Genomic DNA, 13089 nt, shown 5'->3' with positions numbered 1-13089 from the left:
AGCTCAAAGCACACCAACAAGGGATTAGGGTTTCGTAGTAGCTTCTTTAGGGTGAAAGGGAGGCTGACCATTGAGGCATAATGTTCCTTATATAGTGCCAAACCCTAAAATTAGGGTTTTGGTCTGAATGGAGTACACCCTACGTACCTCTTAGTACGCCCGACATACTTACAAACCACCCGCGACCAAATGACCTTGTATGTTGGGCGTAACCCAGCCTACGTTGGGCTTACCCATCTAAACATGTGCATGCGTTCCATGCATGCATAGGACTGCCTTGCCACAAATCTTCATTAAGGACTAAAATTGTCAATAACTTCAAAGTGTCATAACTTTCTCATCTGAGGTCCAGTTCCAACGAACCATATATCCACAAAAAGGTGACGAGAAGACCTACACTCCCAACAACCCACCCAAGCCTTAAAACCTTCCGAATAAAAGCCAAAACTCATAAAAGGCCGAGACGTCCGTTTATAATCATACCCTTGGCCTCCGAAGACACAAACAAATACTTGGGTCACTCATGCCATGACTCCCACCTCCGAACTGGACCAAATCTTTCGTTTCCCCAAGGCCCTAAACCCTATGGCAATGATAATTGGGCCGCAGCCCCGAGCAACGAAACACTTTAAAAATCGGATGTTACAATTATTTTCTAGGTGCTTAAAGTCACGTAATTTGATCATATAACTTAAAATTACCGGTAGTAAACTATTTTAGAGATGAGCACCACATAATCAACTATTTTAGAGGTGATATTTGCAATGCAATCTAACTACTTTAAACACGGAAAAATTTGGAACCAAACCCCCCTGTGAACGTAACGTCTCATTTTTCAAACCTAATTTTTCGTTCTATAAATAGAGTATACTATCAAATCTATTCCTAAGTATAATATAAAAATCCAATTGTCTAACAATGTAAAAATATAGTTTCCAAGGGTAATATAAAAGCATTTTTTGTTTAACCGTTATAACACATAGTTTTTCAAAACAAAGCAATATTGTAAAATCAACGGAAAAATAATTTATAAATCAACAGCGATGTGTGTGCGGTAAAGTCAAGTTGGGCCCTTCGTTATGACAACATAACTACCTACAAAACATTCAATCCATAAATGTAAGCACGAAGCTTAATGAGTTCCCCAAAATATGATATATCACAATACATATACAATGCATACAAGTAATGGCTCATGACTGTTCATCATTTCATCGATAACATGTATATCTGGACTCACGACATATCATTGTTCCGTCGTCAACACGATTCTATAGGCTTGTGACATGTCGTCGTTCTGCCATCAGCTCCTCATACATACATATGAACAACCTATGTAAATAAACAACCATTATATAGAAGATTATATAGTCTACACATACAAATAATGACCTTCAATATAAAGTTGGTCTCTCCCTTTAGCCTTCATCATAAAGTTGGAACGCCCTTGGCCTTCAACAAAAAGTTGGTATGCCCCTTTGTCCTTCAGCATAAAGCTAGACCGCCCCTTGGCCTTCAACATAAAGTTGGTCAATCCAGAATATCTTGACATTCAACACATAGCTGGACCGCCATCAACTCTCAAACATATAATATGTTGGCATATAACGGATAGACAAATACACAATACAACACCAACAGACAATCAACTAAGCCGATCATCTTACTTAACAACATACTAATATATATATATATATATATATATATATATATATATATATATATATATATATATATATATATATATAGGGTTAGGTTATATTGTTTCCAGTAACTATTGTGTGCCAGAATGCACAGATCTGGACCATCGGATGAATAGAATCAACAATCATGATCTGAGGGTCTATGATATTACAATAGGGTAGCATGTATCATATAATCACACAATTTTTATCAAAAGGGTATTTTGGACAATTAACTACATTTATAAAAGGAAATTTTCGGATTTTTAGGGATGATTAATTATCCTAATTTAAAAAAATCTGAATTTTTTAAGTAATTTAATTTCAAATTTTACCGATTTTATTCTATCAGAATATTTTTTTGTTAGAATGATACTCTTTCAGAATTTTATTCTAACAGAATATTACTGAAGAAAAACAAAATTCATGAATAAGATGTTTAAATAACAAACATTCTAATATATTCTTATACATCCGAACTTAAATACAAATTCATACATATTCTTACAGACTAAAAGTCTTATACATTTTAATATAGTTATAAAAATTCTAAAAGAATATAAACAAAAATGAATAACATTCTTAGAAAAAATAACAACATTCCGCTAGAATACTATCGTGTGCCATGTTTTCTTCTTGAATTCTTGAATTTTGAAAGAATATTGCTGTTTTTGGATGTTGAATCTTGAAATTCTGAAAGAATATTGTTATTTTTCTTCATTCTTTGAGAATGAAGTATCATATATCTTTTTTTCATAAGTTTCCTCATCATTTCTGCATCATCCTAACAACTGCACCTTAAACATACAAATAATTAATTACAATTCTTTCAGAATACAACAAAAATATTCTTACAGAATAAACTATTCTTGCAGAATGGTTTTAAATATTCTAAACAGGAATAGAAGTAATTTAATAGGATACCTATAATCAACATGAACATAAGTGGAATTATCAAAAGTTCACCTTGATGTAAACCAATGACATGAATCCATGTATCTTTCAGAATGTATCTCTACATTTGTTTATTCCTTTCTCTTTCCAGCAATCCAATAAATTAAAAGAAGTTCATACAACTGTGATTTAAAAAATGAAACAACATGGATGAAAAACTTGAAATTGAAATACATACATATATGTGTGGGTTTAGATCAATTTCATCCATGTACATGCCCTTTTGATAACGAAATCTTTCTAGCACTTCAGGATACCCACTTCAACAAAGGTTTTGTATTCAAAACCGATAAACACTCTTTTCACTCCGACTGAAGGCGATTCTAACAGCAATATCAGTGGTGTTGTTAGTGGGTTTGTTGCCAAGAAATAATCCTAATCACCTAAATCGAATCGTGGCACAAACTGAGTTCTCCTATCAACGGCCAAACCCAAATCCAATAAACGGGAACATCAGGGCATAAAGTGATCACCTGGAAATTTGAAAAAACCAAGAGTAAGAAAGCAGCATATCATCAAACAGATCATGATCACAAAATGATCGGGTTTAAAACAAATCCAGTTGTGAGAATACCTCGGTATAAGCATCGATGGCGGCTCCCAACCGATTCTTCTTGAAATAGAGATTTCCATCTTGCTAAAGTTGTTCTGCTTGCAAGGCTGCCGAACTCACGCCCTTCGCCATTACCGATCCTTCTGTGAGTGTAATTTTCTCTCCCTCTGAATCCTTGATTAAAGAAGCGAATCGTAAAGGGCGAGAAGAGAGAGCAAGAGAAAAAAAAAAGAGAATGGATTAGGGTTACTGAGATGAAACAACGATTTAAAAAGGATATATGTGATATTAATTTAATGATTTTCCAAATATGCAACATTTATTTTTGGTTTATAAAGGTAAAATGACTAAGCTACCCCTTATTATTTAATTAATGATTTCTTTTTTCCTAAATTTTGATTGGAGCATTTAGGCACACAATATTTGTTATAAACATTTGAACCTCTCTCTCTCTCTCTCTCTCTCTCTCTATATATATATATATATATATATATATATATATATATATATATATATATATATATATCCTATCATACAAGGGAAACATATTGTAACATATAGTATAGTAAAAAAAACTCACACGAACAATTACTAGAACAATTGTCAACGATCCAAATGGAAAACAGACGCGCCAAACACATATTAACCTATAATACTATAATTAATCAATAATTATGGAAATCTGGTAACTAACACTACTAGAAAACAACCTTTTAATGACACACATTGATTTATGATATGTATTTTTTTCATGTCCTAAAAATAATGTCAGCATTCAAAATTTTGAAGGATAGAAGACACTCATTTCTAGGTGCCCTAAAATTAGTGTCCAATAAAAAAAATTACAAACACGAAGGGTACCTAAATTAAACGGGTTTCGTGTAGAGATATCGCTTTATAAATTTTTAATATGTGCACCACCCCTCTTTGATATAGCTAAGGGGGAAAACCAAATCCCCAAAAAATTTAAAGTACCCCACCTTCCTCTACCTTTGCGCTCTCTCTTTTAGGTCTCACGATTGGTTTGAGTTTTGCATTGTAATGTCTCAAAAATTATAATAAATTTATACTTTTTAAAACAACCCAATTACTGAAAAGAAGTGTTTATATCATCATTGTTTCAAAACATTATTAAAAAACAGAGTCTCCTAAGATCCAATCAATCATAAAACCATGGATGTGTACTGTCACGGCTTTGCCATGCCCCGATCCTATGAAGTACCTGAAACGAAACCAAAACTTTAAACCAACGCTTAGTGAGTTCCCCCAAACTACCACCACATAAACATAACAAAAAAGCATGCAAACATGAGCATCAAGCCTGAATGGACCGCCTCGCATGGCCTACAGCCTATCTGGACCGCTCCACGAGCAGCCAGCCTGACTGGACCGCCTCGCAGAGCCTACAACCTATCTAAACTGCTCTACGGGCCACCGGCCTAACTGGACCGCCTCGTAGGGCCTACAACCTATATAGTCATCCCCAGGTGTCTTAGCCTACAACACAAGGCAAGACCACCTCAACCCAAACCAACATGTCGACATATGCAACACATAAACATGAACACAAAGCCGGTAAATATAGATAATCGTACGGACCTAACGTATCATAACAACATAACATCATATGGTAACCAGGATATCAATCCAATGGGCCAGCCTTGGTGCCTTCGACCCGTAAGTATAGTCAGGAAAACTCACTTCACAGACGCTCCGCCACCCAAATGGTTTGTTGTCGTCGTTGCTGTTGTGAGTTCCAACCACCACAACCTCCAATCTTGCCGGTACTCTCCATCCAGTGCCTTCGTTTGTTGCTGCCAAGAACAACCACTAACGTAAGGGTGGTGTTGCTATCGTGACCACCGAGAAACCTTCACCATCATATTTATTAATCTGTTACGATTCATGTTTCTTTCTCTTAATCACTAAGGATCAAAGATCCCAAACCTCGATTCATTTTAATCAAAACAACCCCATTGTTTGTATTCTTAAACAAAATCAGCCCCTCCAATCATTTTAACCATTTAATCAAATCAACCTCGCTGGTTTGTGTTAAATGAACAAAACAGCCCCATTTGAATAGATTGACCAAAACTGTCTCTTTTAGTTAAGTTAAGTTACTAAACAACCCTTTAGTTTAAATTGCTACAAAATAGTCCCGAAAACACTTCAAAGTTCAAGAACGAGTTATTTTGTGGTTTCTAATGATAAGCTTCACAAAAGCGAATAAAATACGAGATCACGCATCTAGGGTGAGTGCTTACGGCCCCTTTTTAACGTTTTTATTATTTTTGGGGAGAATACTTGTGAAACACATATATCGATTATGAAAAATGCATACAAAAAATTATATCAAGCATAAATAATATGTTATCGAAGCATTATATCATATATTTGTTTATCATGGCATACATATGTTATAACGGGTTAAGCGTGTTCTGTACTAAAAATATAACCTATGATAATGCTATGATTTTCACGTGAATATGCATGTCATAAAACATGTGAAACAAATTTTTATACCTATATCATGCATGTATTTATACATATGTTAAATATATATGTATAAGTTATTAACCTTTTATCTTGAAATTTATGCATGCACATGAGAAACTTACTATCTATTTAAGCGAGTAATATACACTTTTACGAATATATCGAAGTTACTCGTCTTTTATAGAACAACTATATCGTATACCTTAGTTAATTGGTTTTATAGTGAGCCACTATTCATTACATAAGTTTTACCACTTAGTATGCCCACTCGGCTATAATCGTTAATTCTCAGAGCGAGATACGTATGTATAGATCTATACGGGTTGACACAACTATGTACGGTTGCTAGCTACAACCTTGACAGATCAATCGAAGCAGGTGATAGTTTCATTCATAGTTTATTTTTAGTTAAAACCATCTCATTTTAGTTAATCTTCATGCATATTTTATCTTTTTGTTATTTTTCTCCTTTATCGCGTGCTTTCCAGACTTTTGAGCTTATTTGCACGATTTAACGAAGACTTTTCGTCATTGGAGGTATGAAAGGAATGTGGGACTATTGGAGGCTTGCGATTTGCCTATGGACTTGAAGTGGCGTAATTGGGTTTGGTGTCAATATAAACAAGAAGCGCGTTAGACTTAATTTTTGGACGAGACGACGAGGACTCGAGCTAAGGAAGATTAAAGGAGCATTTGATCATATTTAAAGGATTTGGAAAAACATAATCGGGCTCCCAAGAAGTGATGCAAATGGGCTGAGATGCTAATGAAAAGATTGGGCTGGTTTGTTAATTAAATGGTCCAAGGCACCCATTCAGCGAGACCCACGCGGTCCGCTTGGATCCACAAACGGTCCGCGTGGATCGTGTTGTGAAGGATCCAGGTTTTTGGCTTGAGTCTCTACTTTGGAAAGGTTGGTGGATTACTTTTAGCCAGCTTTTAGATCCGGAAATAAGCCCCTATTTACTGAAGATTTTGAAGGGAATTCATTAATAACACTCTCAAGAACAACTCATTTTGCTCTCAATAAGGCTTTGGAAGAAATTGAAGATTTAGAAGATTGGTTTAATTTCATTTCATCTTGCAACTTGAACAATGTTCGGTACCTCTTAACTACTTTGCATTTCTTTTTGTAACATCTTGATTCCCGAGAATGAGATTTCAGGGATTTCATGCAATTAAAGAAGCTTACTCGACGAGTTGGAGGCCCCTAACTCGTCGTGTAGGGATTAGTCAGCCCGCATGATATATGAGGTCTACTCCAGGGTTTTACACCCTATTTAAAGGGTCATTAGCCTACCTCTGCCTCCCTTACCATCCCCATTGAGCTCAGAAAACCCTAATCACGCCTACTCTTCATTTTTTTAGTGTTAAGAAGCTTGGAAGGTGGAATTTGTGAATAAAGCTTCAAGTCTAAGGAGCTTGGAGCATGGAGAAGCTTGTGAATCTGATTTCTACTTCATCTTAGCATCATTTTCAAGGTAACAAGTTGTTACCTTGACTTCTCTCTAGCTAGATCTCTTCATGCAAAGGTTTAAGTCCATTTCTAGTTGGTTGTGGGTTCTTTCGGGTATCGGGCATGATCTGAAGTTGTAACTTCATATCCGAACTCCTATAAGTCCTTACAGTCATAAAGTTCCAGCCTTTAGCAAGATGTGGCCTTCTCCTTACCTAGAACTTTTTCTTTGACTTGGTTTTGGCCTTTAAGACCTTGCATGCACGTAAATTTTGCAAATTTACATGATAACTATGCCTTAGGAAGCTGGATCTACAATTTGGAGCTTTGGAGTAGCTTGAAATCATCTGGATAAGAAGTAGACTGCATGCAGTTGACGAGTTGGATAAGCCAACTTGATAATTCGAGACCGATTTCCCCGTTTTCAGGTTTCGGCATGAACTCGACGAGTTAGTAAGAAGACTCGACGAGTAGATAGGGTTTTACCCGACTTTCTGGACGTTGCATGGACTCAACGAGTTAGATAGCCAACTCGGCGAGTCGAATCTGATTCACGAGACTCTCTGAGTTCTGAAGGAAATCAAAGAGTCTGTAGGTTGCACTCGACGAGTTGGGTCAACATGGACTATTGACCTTGATCATTGACTTTGACCTTGACCAAGGGTTGAACAGTTTGACTTCTGGGGGTATTTTAGTAATTTGGGAATTTATAAAAGTGGGTCATTGGTGGATGTAGGTGATTGAGTTTGGAGCTGCATTTGGGGAGTTTAACATTTATCATCCCGAGCTACTTGTGAGGTGAGTTGTCCTCATCACTATACTAACAGGGTGGAAGGCACCAATGTCGACCCTTTTCGGATTTATATATGGGTTTATTGCATGATATGCTTATTGATTTGCATCCTGGTAGTTAGGATGGTGATATTCTTAGTGACCTGGTAGGTTGGTATCCTGGTATATAGGATGATGCTATGTTAGTGACCGGTTAGGTCGGTATCCTGGTTATAGGATGTTGCTATGAGTAGTTATCTATTATATCGGTTTGACCGTTATATATGCTAGCGTATGATATTTATGTGCACATGGTTGTTTGATTAGGGGTTGGGTTGACGTGGACCTGCTTTCTGCTGAAGGCCAACATACCCAAGGCAGACCGAATAGACTGCAGACCCGGATATGGCATACTAGTCAGGCAGAAGGCCCGACAAGCGGTCCAGATAAGCTGAAGGCCCTGAGAGGCGGTCGAGACGTGCCGATGGCTCGGAGAGCGGTCCAGATAGATTGATGGCCCTGCAAGGCGGTCCAGTCATGCTGACGGCTCATAGGCATACTATTTGTTTATATGATTTGTTTATGCTTGTATGTCATTGGTATTTTGAGGGAACTCACTAAGCTTCGGGCTTACAGTTTTGGATTTTGTTTCAGGTACTTCGGATGATCGCGGGAAGGCAAAGGCGTGATCGTGCTCCTCCTCACATTTTTATGATCTGGACTTCTGGGATGCTCTGATGTTTGAAATATTTGCAAAACACTTTGTAATAAATTAATGGTTTTGAATGGTTGAAAAAGTTTTAAATTGGCTTGATTTTTATGGGTGTTACACTTTTATTTTGGTTATGCTTGGCTAGACTTATATTTGGTTGTTTATGTTTTAGCTCCTGGATGATTGGTTGTTTTGAAGACTCATGTTATCTTGTGTTTGAAGTTTATGGAAATGTTTTCTAGTCAAACACCTTCTTGTGTTTATTTATCCTTGATCATGAGATTTGATGAATGAATGCTTATTTTTGTTGACTAATTTCTTGGTTAAGTAATGGATCCTCAAATTAGTAAGCAACAAATGGTTTTTATGTTTGTTTTCATTTCATTTGAACCTGGGAAATGTTTCCTGCATAATGATAATGTAAGCATTTGATTATCTTTTGGACTTGGTAACACTTGGAACTAAAACTTAATTGATTTTCACAAGATTATATGCTTCATTAAGTTTGTGACTTTAATTAAGGAAATGTGTTAAGAGCTCCTCTAACCATTTTAATAACAATGAAGAGTTGAGGTAATTTGTGCTTATGAATTGCTATATCCAAGCTAAATTAATTCACAAGTATTGTTCAATTTAGTCTAATGATAAGTCAACCATGTCATCCATATGGTGTATCCCAAAATCAACCATATTTACTTCATTGAATTTAATCAAATCATTTACTTGTTTACTTGTCATATTTACATTCCAACTTAGTTTTAATATTTCTCAAGCAATCAAAAAGATTAAAACCTCCCATTTTACTTTGACTCTTGTTTTATAAGTACTTGAACAAGTGATTTACACAGCGATTTAAATTGAATCAGTCTCCGTGGATACGAACCCTTTACCGCTATACACTATTTTAGTATGTAATATTTAGTGTATTTATTTTGTTGGCCTCGACAACCACCAATTTTCGGGCCTTTGTCGAGGATTGGTTTATTTTTAATCAATTTGTTTCACTATGCCTAGATCTCAACGTACAAGTGACTTGATTCATAATCCGAAAATTGAAAAAGAAGTAAGGCGTTTGGCGAAGGAAAAGAGAATAGAACGTGGTCAAACTTCAAATCGTCACAGGGACCTGGAGATTGAAGCCGCTTTTTCTAGTGGATACGGAACCCGATTCTAGCCCCGACCCTCGCTAAGAAATTCTGGAAACACCACCCTTGTAACAAAATCCACCCATCATAGAACCAATTGCAATGGGGGACGGTGGAGAAGCTCCCGAAAGAACCTTGAGGCAAATGATGGAAACCGATGTTACACAAACTCCAACCGGTATCAATTACCTCATTTTGGAAGGAGGTTCGGAATTGAAGTCAAGTTTAGTCCATCAACTTCCAACTTTTCATGGATTAGAGAATGAATACCCTCATAAGAACTTGAAGATGTTCCACATTACGCACCAGTATGAAGCCACAAGGGTCAACCGATGACCAAATCAAATTAAGGGCATTCCGCTTTTCATTGGCCGATAGAGCAAAGGATTGGTTATTCTATCTTCCCCAGGGTCAATAAACTCATGGACTGACATAGCAGGAGCTTTCCATTACAATTTCTACCCCGCTTCAAGAGTCTCAAGTCTTAGAAATGAGATTTGTGGAATTCGTCAAATTCAAAATGAGACTTTCAATGATTATTGGGAGAGGTTCAACAACTTGTTCTATAGTTTTCCACAACATCAAATTCCCGGAACAACTCCTCATTCAACACTACTATGAGGGATTGTTGCCAATGGAGAGAAGACTAGTTGATGCCTCAAGTAGTGGAGATGTCTTTAACAAAACTCCATAACAAACAAGACAATTCTTCAACACCATAGCCGCAAATTCACAACATTTGGCCTGCACCAAGATATGAAGAGAGAAACTCAACAAAAATTCAATGAAATAAGGACATCGAATCTAGAGTCTCAAATCAAAGATTTAACATCCATTGTTCAAAAGTTAGACATGGGACAAACTCCATAAGTGATGGTTTGTGGAATATGCGCAACAATGGGACATCCTATGGATATGTGTCCCATTCTCCAAGAAGATGCGGAACACGTGAATGCCATGGGAGAATTCCAAAATTACCACAATAAACCATACGGTTACCAAAATGCTTATAATTCAAGTTGGAAGCAAAATCCCAATATGAGCTACAACCCAAGACCATTGCCTCAAAATGCTTTGGTTAGACCCTCCTACCCACCACAACAACCTCAATACCAACATCCACAACCACACTATCAACCCAAAACACACCCTCCACATCACCAACAACCTCTTCAATCCCAACCGAGTAGCTCCAGAATGTCTCTTGGAGACATTGTCAAATCCTTAGCCACTAGTACCCAACAATTCCAAAAAGATACAAGGACTAGTATCTCCAACCTTGAAGCACAAATGGGATACATAGTTACATCCATAAGCAAGTTGGAGTTGATGGGTTTTACACAAAAGAACATCCTATGTGCACATGCAAACCCTAAAGCTTGGATCTAGGTTCCTTTATTGTACATGCAATTCATCCAAGACTTATAAACCCTAGATCTATCATACATATTTCGAAATTATCGTAAGAAAATAGATCTAGATGATTACCTCTTCAACAATGGCTTGAATATTTTTGTCTTGGATCTTAGAGTCACAAATGTCACTCCTCTAATGGCTTACGAACACCACACAAGCAAGAGGATGATATAGGAGAAAAGGGAGAGGGACAATTTCGGCCATGAACACTCTAGGGATTCAAGTGGCTGGAAATTGGATGTCATGGGGTCTTATTTATACTGGTGCTGCTAGGGTTTCAGTTAAAACCCTAATGGACATCTTTATGAACGGATTCTCAATAATTCTAGTCAAATAATCTTAAGATTCAAGCATCAAACTTGAGATATGGAAGGAATGTACCATTCAAATACTTGAATTTGAGATGTGTGCTTGACTTTTTCACTTCATCTTCAACCTTAAGAAAAGTTGAGCTCTTCAATGGTGGAATGCACAAACGGAGATAAAAGCTTCCCTTCTTCTTTACAAAATTGTTGGATATAGTGTCTAAGTCCATAACTATATTTGGTATGTACTTGACCCGACCCAGCATGGTCCATTCGGGTTGCACTTCACCCAAACACTTTATGGATGATCTTTTGAGAATAGTACAAGTTATGATTTATTAATATGTTATAAGCTCTAATATATTAATATAAGATCATATTATTTAATTAGTATTGATCTATAGTTAATCTAGGATTAATTTAGAGATCAAAGATATTACTAATTAAATGTGAGCTTCTATATTTATATAGTGTGGGCTAATGCTTATTTGGAATGGGCTAGGCTTGCATGGAAAAGTCCATGGATACTCCATGGAGCTTTAACCCATGGATCTCATGGAAATGAAGAGACATGGGTATTAGGGTCTACATGGATGTAACCCTAATCCACCACACTATATAAAGGAGGCTTTGGTTCTTGAAATCATACTAGTTGACACTTGTTGAGGTGAGGGCCGATTTCAAGATAGTAGTGACTATTCTCTCAAAGTTCCAAGTTTGTGGTGATTTGTGATTTCCATTTGAGGCATCCACACTATTGGTCCTAGGCTCTAAAACTCCAAGCAATCAACTACTACTACAAGGTAAGTATTTCTACTAGCTTTATTTGATTCATGTTCCCCATGCCATGCTAGTTAGGATATGAACCTTGGAAAATTAATTATTTGCATGTATCTTAGACAAACATAGATCCAAGGTTTATTAGGGTTGCATGTACACTTAGGAAGTGTTAGAATGCTCAAAACCCATCAGTGGTATCAGAGCCTAGGCTTGTTTGTTTGATAGTTGATGCAATATATTGCTGTCTGCCTGATGAACTCGCCGAGTCCATGGGGGGACTCGCCGAGTTCATGTGTATCTTCAACCTACTCACCGAGTAGGTTCATGCACTCGGCGAGTAGGAGCCACATAGTGCAGATTTTCGACTTTAGTTGCTGGAAATGGACTAGAAACATTACCCTAAACTGTTTTGGTACTTGAAAACTTGTTTTAGATGGTGTAATGTCTTTGCTAATCCATTTACAACAACTAGTTATCAAAATTACAAAGTTTTAAGTGTAAATTTTTTTTTATTAATGAAAGTGTTCATATTCATGTTCTTGATCTTATGATGTTTAGATGATCATAGGAATTATTTGTAACCTATGTGGTAGATTAATTCTTGATCATAATGTGTTTTAATGGAGTCCATAACTTGTCCTCAAGTTATGGAAAACCAAGAGTCACACTTGAATTAAAACCATTAAAAGAACACAAGAGTTAGAAAAATGAAGAGTCTTCATTTTATTACTCTATTTAACTCATAAGTTACAAGAAATGAAAAGTTTTGAAAGTTTACAAAACTTGCCCTCAAGTTTTGGAACAAGTAAAGTCATATTA

General features: G+C 36.6%; 1 non-coding gene across 1 annotated transcript; it reads right to left on the bottom strand.

Moving 5' to 3' along the window:
• Nucleotides 1-10249: 10249 nt before the first annotated feature.
• On the bottom strand, nucleotides 10250-10356 carry LOC111906968 (small nucleolar RNA R71). Its single transcript, XR_002855385.1, has one exon. It is a non-coding gene; the product is annotated as a small nucleolar RNA R71 (small nucleolar RNA).
• Nucleotides 10357-13089: the final 2733 nt, after the last annotated feature.

The sequence above is a fragment of the Lactuca sativa genome, chromosome 8 (genome assembly GCF_002870075.4).
Source record: "Lactuca sativa cultivar Salinas chromosome 8, Lsat_Salinas_v11, whole genome shotgun sequence".
In the NCBI taxonomy this organism is placed as follows: Eukaryota; Viridiplantae; Streptophyta; class Magnoliopsida; order Asterales; family Asteraceae; genus Lactuca; species Lactuca sativa.
Note: the sequence above shows the minus strand (reverse complement) of the source record. Positions and strands in the feature narration are given on the sequence as shown.